The 12432-nt window shown below is 39.4% G+C and overlaps 1 long non-coding RNA gene across 1 annotated transcript in view; it reads right to left on the minus strand.

Moving 5' to 3' along the window:
• Positions 1–1263: 1263 nt before the first annotated feature.
• LOC122872039 overlaps positions 1264–12432 on the minus strand; it is a 170545-nt gene continuing 159376 nt past the window's right edge. The window contains exons 7-8 of the long non-coding RNA XR_006376998.1: positions 3564–3664; positions 1264–2001 (exon numbers count right to left, since the gene is read on the minus strand). This is a non-coding gene — a long non-coding RNA (uncharacterized LOC122872039). The remainder of the gene's footprint in view (positions 2002–3563; positions 3665–12432) is intronic.

Here is a 12432-nt window from a genome sequence, read left to right on the forward strand (position 1 = left end):
TTTTAAGTTGTTATTATTGAGTTATTTACCAACATTTTAACATCTACAATTCAAACTGAGCAAACTCCATCTGCTGAGGAGGAATGTCACGTGAGATGGACCTTGCAATGAGATTGTTTCCTCAAAAGTTATTACAGTTTCAGGTTCTTTTGAGAATATTGGACATAAGGAACAATATGTAGCATCATGCCAAAAAGTAGTTATTGATATTTTTTATTAAATTAACAATCCCCAGCTACTCATAATTCGCAGAATTTTCCACAGGGCTGTTTTTTGGGGGGGGGATTGGAGGATTTTAGAAACCTTTACAGTCTACAATTGAAAACCAGCGCATGGTTTAGATTCAATATACTTAAATGTGACTAATTTTAGGCCAACAAAAGATAAATAAAGTATAAGAGTATTGATATTAGTGCCTATACGATACCTTACTTTGAAGAATATATGTTTGACTCCTTTAACAAAATATATACATCTGCAATATAGTATAATGTTAGAAACATTTCTTGAATTAAATCAGAAAATACCTGATCAAAGAATAATTAAACAAGGATCTGGCTAAGCATTTGATTTCAACTTTCGATATTTTACATTTTTCAATACATGATTCTACGGAGGCATTTTGGTCGATACTCTGAATGAACTGAAGTTCAATACCACGCCCGATATTTCAGGTTGTGATTATCCACAACCCAGGTTTACGTACATGTTGACCGCAGTTACTGACATAAAAAATGGGGAAGAATTTAAAAAATCAAGCCATGGAAGGAGTATCCACGATGACAAGAAAGTACAAACAGTCTATACGGTGTTCAGTCGCCCGTAACAAAGGCTGGTCCTGAAAAATGCGTCCGATAAGCCCACTGAGTGTGCTCCAACTACTACAAGTCATTTTTTCTTGAGAATCTCAGGAGTGTAATTTCCACTTTCCAATCACTTTTCAGAATCATAATTTTGCCACCACTGCCCAATTTTACTGTTTTACTTTTTGAAACCTAAGACCTCAGATGGGAAAAGCTCTGAGTTGATCCAAATGTTAATATACTCATCTGAGTCGCATTCAGTATCATGCGCTCACAGCAGTTAAGCTTCAGAGCAGTAGCGAGCGATTTACTGACTTTTTTTGCCACGGGTTTCGCCTCCCAGGCAACATCCAGGCTGGAATATGTGGCTGTACGCAGCCTGAGAGCAAGACTTCAGACACTACCTTTCTACAATATATGTAAATAATAAAAAAGATGCTAGAATTAAACACCAGTACAAGATAATGCAGTAAAGACTGCTCTTTGTGGTAAAGTATCAAGTTTAAAGGTCAACTGTTGGTGTTAGAAATAGTAGTCGTTGTGTATTAGGTTGTTTTTTTTACCACCATTATTATGGAAAGCATGATAACCAATTGAATCATAATTTGTTATTTGAAAGATGATATAAATGCATATAAATGCAGGAAATAGCTACGCCCCTGTGAGAATCAGTGTAAATACATCAGCGGCTGGAGAAGTTGTTTCCTCTGGGCTGGGAGTAAGAACAGACCTTTATATAGAGCTCTGTATGTGCCCATTCAGGCATTCAAAGTCTGCAAATCTCAGCAGAACTTCAAGGGTCAAGTGTTTGACCTCTGGGGTCACACCCTTCATGATTGGGAGGAGAGACACAATCGACTACAACCGGTGCAACGTTAGCAATTAGCTTTTAAGAAATACTCATGAATGGTTGATTTCACTGCGTGAACCTGTAAAGACGTTCACGTGCACGACAACTAAACAAGATATCAGACAGAAAAGTAAAGAAATATCTGAACCACTCGGAGGTGCATGACATTGCCATGCAGACATCCATCAAAAGTATAACTGGCCGCCCAAAAAATCCGGCAAGAGACAGCCGAAGTCACGAGAAATGTTGTTCTTAAGTGGTGTAAAAGGATACGTTTCACAGAGAAAACAGTCGCCCCTTAATCTGACAGTTGATGAACGGATGAGTCAACGCTGACATTGTCTGCTGCTACTCAGGAATGAGAAAGAGAAAGAGAGATGGAGACAAAAACAGAGTAAAAGAAAAAGTGAAAGAAAAGAAAAAGAGGAAGAGATAAGTGTGTTTTTCACTTACATGTTACAATGTCATCCTGCGAAAAAAAGTTGCTTGAAACTGAGATAAGAATGAAATTGGATTACAATAAGAAAGAAGGGCAGCTAGAGGCAGACATTCATCCCCAGAGGATGAAGCTTAATAACTTCAGCGATCCCCTGACTTTTTATCTACCGCCACCAGCATGTTGACCTGTGGTTTTGAGGGAAACATCTCAACAGGATGGATTGTCATGACATTGGTTCAGACATTCATGTTCCCCTCAGGATGAATTGTTATGACTTTAGTGATCTTCTGATCTCATCATCAGGCCAAAATTAAAATTTTGAGGCCAGGTTTATGACTAAATACCTGCAAAACTAATTCATTTCCCATCAGCCTCAGCTGTACTTTATGTTTACTGCTAATTAGCAAATGTTAGCATGCTAACCCGCTAAACTAAGACAGTGAACATGGTAAACATTGTATCTTCTAAACATCAGCATATTAGCGTTGTCTTTGTGAACATGTTAGCATGCTGACATTAGCATTTAGCTCAGTATAGTGTGAGTACAGCCTTACATGGCTGCTAGAGTGTGTGTTGTAGTTGAAAGCTAACATAATAATAATTGTTTTATCTTTTTTTAGTGTTTGGTAAAGTAGCAGATACGTATGTTTTAAGAGGATAGCCTTTAAATCCCAGTATTAAGGTTTAGCTTTCTCATCCTGTCTTGCAGCCAGTTGAAATGTAGAACACACACAGACTTAAAACTTGTGTTATTATAGTGTTGTATTATTAAGACTGATGAAAAGAGGATGATAATTGTCACAAAAACCTGTTAGAAGAAGTGAAAATGGGCATTAAGTCCATAACAAGTTGAGTTTTTCCCTATTTACTTATGAGTTTTCTTGGAGGCACCATCTAGTGGCCATTAGAGGAACCGCAGCTTGAGGCACTACACATTCAGCTGTGGTGGTTGTAGTTTCATAAAAACAGATCGCTTTAAAAATGGCTCTTCAAAACAAAAAGCAGCCACAAAGTCCAGAAATTCTTCAGTACAAATCCAAAAGGGGAAGGCGGTAAGATGATTATGTTTTGACAAAGTAGCGGGCGTAAAGAGGAATTAAGTGGAGAGTTAGTCAATAATAGAGCGGATTTGTGGCGTTGTCAGGTGACACACGAGAGCTGTTTCATCATGTTGCTCGGCATTAGCAGGTCCACCACAAGACACAGGAATGTTAATGAATAGAGCCCCGAGCCATGCTGCGTGACACACACTTACCTCAAGTGAACATGCTGTCATGAAGTTTGGCAGGCTAAAATAGTTATGTGTTTTGACAGTGTGGTGGGCTCTGACAGACACGAGTGGGACCGAATGTACCTTTTCGTCTGATTTATGGCAAATGAGAGGCAGATCTAATTTTCTAATTTTTTTCAGGACTGGGAGAGGTTATGAATCATAAATCAAACATTACCAGTATGTGACATGGTACAGTACCTGTCGTCTGAGGGAGGGTTTGGAAACTGCAGTGAAACAGGCGCTCTAGTCTCGCCAGACTGTAATTCCCTTCTTCATATGAGATCTTGATTGCATGTGGTCTGCAGACAGGGTTTGAAATTAAAAACACAAAGAAATAATTATCATACTAGATATTGATAAACATCAGGTGAGCTGACAAGACTTAGCTCAACAACTGCATTCATTTATTTAACAAAAATGCACTCTGATATGATAAATATAATCTAAATATATTGAATAAATGTTATATAATAAATATATGCATTTTCTTACTGAAAGTCCAACAATTAAAAGAATTCCAAATGCCATAGATGTAAATCATGTTACAACAGGTTAAAAAAACTATAAAAACAAACATTGTGACCACAGAAATGTGTTAAAAATGAAGATGCTCAGTTACACCAGCATTTACAACATTTTGGGCCAAAATCAATTAATTGTCGGGAAATCATTCGCAGCATCATTCGTAGAGAAACTGTTCCTGAATTGCTGACACTGACGAATGTTAGCTGGAGAGTCCAAAATGGAGGAAGCCATAATATCAGCTGTGTTGCACCATTCAATTTGATATATTTTTTATATTAAAAAAAATCAATGGTATAAATGTGACTCTTGAATACACTGTACTTACTTATCATCGGGTCAGCTAGCTTAGTGGGCTATTTGTGGCTGGCTAGTGCTAGCATGTTCCCAGCTAGCTAACATGTTACTGGTTAGTTTGTCTGCCAGAGTAGCTCGCCAGCTAGTCCCACAAATAGTCGGTACGTCAACAAGCTTCCAGCACCACCTGTTTTGTGAGGACGCACAGTTGATTTTCACTGTGCCATGTTCTGGATGACCCGGGCACTTAAACTGGATGTTTTCTCTTACGAAGGCACATGTAAACGTCTTTGTGGACCTACACATAGAAGGGCGTTATAGGTAACTGTAGACCACAGGGTTTTGCAGAGGAGCCAATGCACACACGTCCCAAATCTCAACTACGTGTCATGCAGATCTCAAGTGAAGGAAGCTAATTGGTTGATCCAACTCCTGTTGGGCGCCGAGTACAAAACAGAAAAGAAAAAACATGTTACTCTCAAAATCCGTACGAGCATTAAAAGAAACAGCCGCACAGACGTCTCCAAACTAACCCCTTACATGTTTGTCTACGTGCTGCATGAAACGTTTTCTTGCAACTTGGTTAAATGCCATTTATACAGTAATCCCCAAAGCTGCACTGTGCAACACAACAGGGTGTGTTGCAGTTCATTCTACAAGCAATGAAAATGCTGGCATCACATCACCTGACCTTTAGGTGGGAGAACATTTTATGAATCTTATGCAATTTGCAACTCCTCAACATAACCCACTTGTATTTGGATTTTGACTTTAACACTGACTAACGAGTCAGTGCTCAAGCCATGATGATAAAATGTCGTATTTTATGCTTCTTAATGAAAAGAACATTTTCGGTTTCAGCCAATTTTGGCGAAGGTGACGAGAGGATGGTAAGTTTGACAGACCGGCAGTGTGTTTCTTAACGTGACCAGTAAATCCGAGACTAAAGAAGACCCTTTCCTGTTGCAGCCTGTGGTGACGTCTCAGATGATAATCCACTAAATAAAATGTGAACGAGGTAGGTGGAGAAACATTTCTGACAGTGAAATTTCAGAGGAAACCCCTCAGAACATTTTCTTGATCGCACGAAGTTACGTCTTTGGTTTGCACAAAGCGACAGCAACCCAAGGATTCAACTACCTGTTTGGTTTTGCGCAGATATCCTGCACGTAAATTCGGACGTGGTGTGGACAAACATTTAGTGTGACGTTTAGTGAACTCACGATTATCTAAGCTGCTTTGTAGGTCAGTGGAAGAAATGATTTCAGGTGCCTAAGCATGCTTATGGAAAACCTTTGGCTTGGGGACACACAAACTCAATCACATGTCAGTTCAAGTGACATGTCTGCAGTCTGCGTGTTGAATAGATGAGGCCTCTCCATCCACTTCAGGTTGATGTTCCCACAGATTATTGGGAATATCAATGGGATTTTCCATCTGAGGAAACTCAGGGGAAAGTTGATGCGCTCTCAGAGGAAACTGTGGAATTTCAAGGCCACAGGTAGATGACATCAAAAAGTCATTTTCATGCATTTGAGTAGAATTCAAGATGTGGAAAAAACAGAAGTTACACTTCATTTCCCAAACGCTGCATGGCCCTCTGGGAAAAAAAAACAACATTCCTAGAAGTTCATCCTTCAGCATTCTTACAAAGTACAGGTTTCTCTCCGCAAAAGGTGCTCTTACTTTTTCAACTTAGGGTTTAAAGTCTCTTATTATCCCTCATCAAGCACCATAACGCACTCTAATTTTACCTCAGGTGTTTAAAATGTCTCCTGTTTCGAAGGAACTCTGGTGTTTCCAGGACAAATTGTTTACGTTCATAGTTACAGTAGCAGCTGGTGGAATGTGCCATAGGGTAACAGAGCTAATAGAGATAACACATCACATTATAAAGTCTTTAACAAAGACTGTGTGCCTGTTGAACAGCAGACAGATTAGTGTGGAGGCTAAATTAACAGGGGTGTGTTCTTTTCATCATAGATTTTGGCATTTTACCTTTTCTTCATGGGTGTTATTTCTTCACCTAATGACTCATAATTATTTAGTAACACAGGGATATTTATTGCATCTATTGCCAGGGCTTTTGACCTTTGACCTGTCCTTGATAGTGGTTGCTTGGAGAGGTGGAAGGTAGAGGTATTTAGAGGTCGATAGCTTCACAGGATCCAAGTTTGGGCCAAGTCCAAATTACATTCTGCTTAATCACGTCTCGGGTCTGTGTGTCAATTAGTCTAAAACCCGAATGCATCCGTTAGAACCCGGTGCATCAACATCACAGGAGAAAAATGTGTTCTTTGAGGCAGATCCTGTGAAGTGTTTGCTGCTCTTTTCCACTGCGACACACTAGACCACAGTTTGGATAACCTTGGGTCTATTTGGTTTGGGTTTGACTGTCTTTGGGTCCCTTTTGGATCAGGTTTCTTCTTTGTTTCTTTTAGAAAACACTTAATATATGCATGTGGGCAGGTTTTTATAAGGAAATGTTTTGGTTGGGGTTAAGTCTTGGACCAGTGAAAATATCTTGTGGGAAAGTAAATGCTTACATGTACTTAAATATTGTATTTACGTATCTGTTTGATGTAGTGGTATTTTGATGTGGAGGGATCGGTTTGGTCGGTCAGTTCACCACTTTGGTCTAGACTGAAATAACTCTACAAATGTTGAATGCATTAGCATAAAACTTTGTACAGTCAGTCCTGGTGCCCAGAAGATGATTCCTAATTACTTTATTGATCCCGTGAGTTTTCCTCTAGCGCCACAATGAGGTCTTTTGGTTTAGAGTGAAATGTCTCAACAACTGTTGGACTTGATTGCCATGAAATTTACTCCATACAATTCATCCTGAGGGGAACAAGAATCACTGTGATGATCCTCTGATTCTTCGCCATCATCAGGTCAAATTTGTCACTTATCCAGTGAAATATCTCGGCATCTACTGGATGCATTGACACCAAATCTTTTACCGACAGTCATGGTGCCCAATGACGTTTCCTCTGGTGCCACCCTGAGGTTCACATTCGTGTTTTTTATTGAAATGTCTTGACGGCTGTTGCATGGATTGTCAATGACATTTGGTTATGCCATTCATGTTCCCCTCAGGATGAATGAATAACTTTGGTGATCCTCTGACTTGTTATCTAGTGCCATCATCAGGTCGACTTTACGACCAAAACTAGTTTCAAAACTAATGACATTTCCATCAGCCTCAGCTGTACTTTGTCTTTAGTGCTAATTAGCAAATGTTAGCATGCTAACACGCTACATGCAAGATGGTGAACATACTAAACTTTATACCTGCTAAACATCAACATTGTTAACATTGTCATTGTGAGCATGTTAGCATGCTGATGTTACCATTTAGCTCAAAGCACCACTGTGCAGCCCCACAGAGCTGCTAGCATGCTGCATGTACTTTTCACTCGTATGTTGAGTTATTAGTTACAGATTTAGATTTTGCAGTAAACATGAAATGAGACATTACTATCTTCATCCTCCTTTATTTCCTTCTATTCCTCCATTATTCCTCTCCTTTGTCCTTCCTTTTTCAACTGATCTGAAAGTTTGAAAATCCCCAAAACTGGAGAGAAAACAGTTGTTTACAATTTAATTGCAGGACTTTAGCTTGTAATGGAGTATTTTTCCACTGCGGTGTTGCTAAATCTAAGTCAAGTATTTGGGTATTTTTTCCACCGCTGGTTGCTTGTAATGTGGGTGATCTAGCAATTTTCTGTACTTCAGCACTGTGAAAAACAGTCTGCAAAGTCACTAAAACATAAACACATCTAAGTGCCCTTCAACATTTCAGACAAGTGGAAACTTTCTCAAGTGAGGCCCATTATGTCGACTTGAACATCCAGTGAGCAAGAGACGGACAAAACGTGACAGAAGCCTGGCAACAGATCTGAATGGGACGCAGTGGTAGCAGCTGCAGGGAGAAGAGAAGAGGGATCTTGTTATGAGGGGCGTCGCCGCTCGTTCTCATGTATTTATGGTGGAGAATGACTGGAATGTTCCACTGCACTTATCAAAATATGCATGTTACATCTCCAGGTTTTCTTTTACCAGAGGCAGTCGCAGCCCCGCAGCTTCATCCGCACCTTATCAGTCTTCTGTGGTTTCTTCAACAAGCTGTAAAATTAAAGTGAGGGTTCGAGCTGACACGTTTACCACCTCACCTCTGATACAGGATGTCCTCCGGGGAAAAAGATTACCGTTTTCTAAGACGATTCATAGCTCAAACTGATAAAAAATGGTGGTCCTAAACAGTTTAACACGCTGGTTTCTCTGCAGTTTAAATGGTTTTTAGAGTGATTTTAGATGAACTGATCTTTTTATGACATGGTGCTCCAGGTTACATGAACTAATGGATCAAAACAGATAAATAAATAATCTGAATTACTCGTCTTGTAACCCTGGATTATGGAAGCCCATTTCTGACAGGAAAATACAAAACTAGATGAAAAGTTAAGCATGACAAAAATGAAAATAGTCATGGTTAGTCAGAAAATTTTGACTTTTTGATTTAGTAGTAGGTCACATTTATGTTAAGAGACTATGTCAAGATTCTGTGATAAGTAATTCTGGTTTTTAAAACTTCAGTATCTTATAAATGTACTTAGTATTTCATCGTTTTGACTTACTATCTCATAGTTTTGACTGAATATTACATGATTTTAAATTAGTATATCATAATTATGACTTTCTAAATCAGAACTTTGACTTCCTATCTCAAAATGTTGACTAAGTATCTCATAATTTTGACTTACCATAAGTACTGTACATCTATTTGGCCTCCATATTACACTGTATTAAGCCAGCAAAACCTTATTTATATAGTACATTTCATTCTCAGGGAGAGACAGTGTGCTTCACAGAAAGCAGATGCATACATAGTGTCTCCATTAACAACTAAAACCATCAAGTGCAATGGAAAAACACAACCACAACAAAACAAATCAAATCACATTTGGAGAAAAGGAACGTTTTCAATTTGCTTTTAAAGAATGTTAATGTTGGAGCACATCTAAAATATTTCAGCTGTTGGGGTCATAAAAACCAAAAACAGTAATAAAATTTAACTAAATGTAGCAGTAATGAAATATAAAAGCAAGTGAAATAAATAAACACGTGAAGTATTTAAAACAGAGAAATGTGACCAAAAATGGTTGGAGTTTGGCTCGCTGCACTTCTGCCAAAAATCCCATCCAGCATGGTCGTTCTGATATGAGGGAAACTTATTCTGACCACTTCAGGTGTGTTCACCGGACAGTTTCAGCCTTTTTTTAAGAAGGATTCAGGTGTTAATTCAGAAGCGGCGGGTGGATCAGAGTCTGGCTTGTGGTTTCCTCCTCGGCTTGTTGTTGTTCAGATGCCTCCTGACTCACACTTCAGGCATTTCACTTCACCCGCAGTGTCTCAGGTCTTTAGGACGCCGGCCGCTGCACCACTACAGGCGCCCCGCCCCAAAACACTTGTGGATGTTAGAATGTGATACTTTAGGACGCAGCTCAGGGATGATAACTGTGGAGATGAGTCACAGTCTGAACGTCTCTACATCTGAAAATAATTAAATAAGCCGCAGTCTCAGAATCACAACAACTCCTCCCTGATTAGTCAGGACAGCACGTGGGACTCCTCAGATGAGTAAACAGAAAATTGCTTTCACATTTTAGAGCAAGCTTCTTACAAATAACAGTAAGGTTGAAGGTTTACTTATGATTTTAAAGTTATTACTGTATGACGTTTCTGCCTGGAAAACCAGTAAAAGTATTACGTATAAAGTTTGATTTTAAACACAAATCTGTGGATAATCACTCCAATATTGGTGTTTATTCTAATTTTCTGACATTATTCTTTCATACACGGTGGATTTTCTGATAAAAACTATCTTTAAGATTTTGACTGAGGTTCAGCGTATCCTCTCAGCAGTTTTGATACGTCTGACTGGTTATGTGGGAGCATCTGACCATTTTAATAGTGCTGATGATACATGTAATTACTGAGTGCAGTGTCAGGGAAGAAAATGTGTTGGATGCACCCATTTCTACGAGTTTTGGGGAGGTGTGAAGAGGCCTATTCAAGGTCTGGGTGTCTGATTAAACCACCTTTTCAACCACATGCATAGTTTTCATTTGCAGAATTTGTATTCCACTTCGTTCACACCATCATTTAAAAGTTTTCTGGGGGGCATTTTTATGCCTTTATTTGTATGTTCACAGTAAAGTGTTGACAGGAAATGGGGGGGGGGAAGCAGGGAGGGGAATGGCATGCAACTGTTCGGACTTGAAACAGGGACATTTGTCATCATGGTCGCTGCTTTAAACCCCCCCAGGTTTTTCACTGCTGAACTGTAAGATGCTATTTTATTGTGACAAGTAACTGGAAGAAATGGCAGCAGCTGAAAAGTTGACCCAGTTATATTACTGTAATAATGGCATTTCAAGGTCGAAATGTAGTATTTACTTATGACAGTCGTGTGGCTGCGTGAGGCTTGGAGAAGGTGTTTCGGTACGAAAGAAGGCAAAGACACAATTCACACACAAATGCAACAAGTGGAGTCTCACATTCATGGTCCCAGGTTTATCAGAGGAGCCGTTTGATTTCATTTCTGTACACAAGCAGAAATGTAAAAATGTTGATTGAAGGATCCCAGAATTTCTGAGAGATTATATTCTTTTCATCCAGTATGGGAATACATTGCAAGTCTTCTTCATCTGTTCATCTTCATCGCTTTCATCTGCATGTAAATCAACATTTGGCAGAATTAGAGGTGATTCTTCTTTATAGATCAAAAAGCTTCTGTTCTTCAAAATGAGAACAGAAAAAAACGTTTTTTGCCAAGAATTAAAAATAATCACAGTTTCTAATTTTACACATTTGTTGACATAAACTATGTAAATGAAGTCTGTCACATGTTAAAACAACCTGGACCTCATATCATTATTTGGACCAGAGAAAGGCAAACTGAGGAGCCAAACTGGGCCCCAAACCTCAGTCTTTAAGTAAAGACTGAGTTAAACTACAGGAGGTGCCAGTCTGATCAGCTGATCAACTTTCTTTTGAGTATTTCCATTGAGGAGAAATTGAGCGATGCAATCTTTTCAGGAATTTAAAAATGGCAGTCAGCAATGATGTAATTCATCTTGTACTTTATTTTTTCGGAGCTAACCAAATGTGTGGCACATTGTGCTCCCTAAACGCTCCAGATGGTTGCTTAAGCCGGAGCTGCTGCTGGATCACTGCGTCCAACTGACCCGCACGGCGCGGTTGACGAGTGTCCTCCCGTCATCAATATTCATGAGGACAAGAAGAAGCTTGCTGTGGAGAAAAAACTGGCCCAGCCTCATTAGAATATTCTTTCCGCCGAGGGTTCATGAGAATGACGTGCAGGCCTTATGACTATTCATGAGATTGGTCTAATCTAATGGTTAAGAAGGAACCGTTTTCAGTGGAAACGTCGCCCCCTCCGATGATCAGCACCTCTAATAATGAGAGCCTCATTCATAAGTGTACAAGCTGCCATTTTTGTTGCCTGATTAAGCCTGATGCTTATCCGTGTTTCTAGGTCAGGGAGAGGCATACCAAAAGCATTAGAGCATCAAGAATTGGGCTGATGACTTGTTTAAGAAAACATACTGTGCACTGGGACATTATTTAACGGTGACCACCAACTCTGACGCTCAAACTTCCTGCAAATAAGCAGCAACTGTAACGATTTTATACGTATTTCTTTTCAGAATTACCAAACATAGCAGCTCTTTCTTTCTTTCTTTTTTTTGTGATATTTTCATTGTTGCACCCAGTGCCCGAGAAAAGTAGGACAGAGCAAGTTGCAAAAGGCACAATGGGGGACAGTTTGCTTTTCTTGGTAACTCCCAATTAGGCATTGTTCTCACTTGAAATGTTTCTTTTGAATAATTGACAGTAATTTAAAGGAAACTAAAAAAAAAAAAAAAAGCACATCCATTATCTAAATCAGGCCACGTGTCTCTCCAGGCTTACATCAATATTATTTAAGAGCTCTCATTTGAGGGAGGCACCTACAATGTTCCCTTGGAGAATTATCCGCGTGCCCTTGGCAGATATTGCTGTGTTTTGTTTTTCCTCCTCTAGGATTCAAAGGTTGTGTCCAGGCAGGTTTGGTCTTGTTTCAAGGCTAAGCTCTCTGAAGAAAGGGTTAAAGCTTCGTTACAGGAGCGCCGTTTTGCCTGATTTACTTTTTTTCCCCTCTTTCTCTCTAAGGGTG

Source organism: Siniperca chuatsi, linkage group LG24 (genome assembly GCF_020085105.1).
Source record: "Siniperca chuatsi isolate FFG_IHB_CAS linkage group LG24, ASM2008510v1, whole genome shotgun sequence".
NCBI classification, from domain to species: Eukaryota; Metazoa; Chordata; class Actinopteri; order Centrarchiformes; family Sinipercidae; genus Siniperca; species Siniperca chuatsi.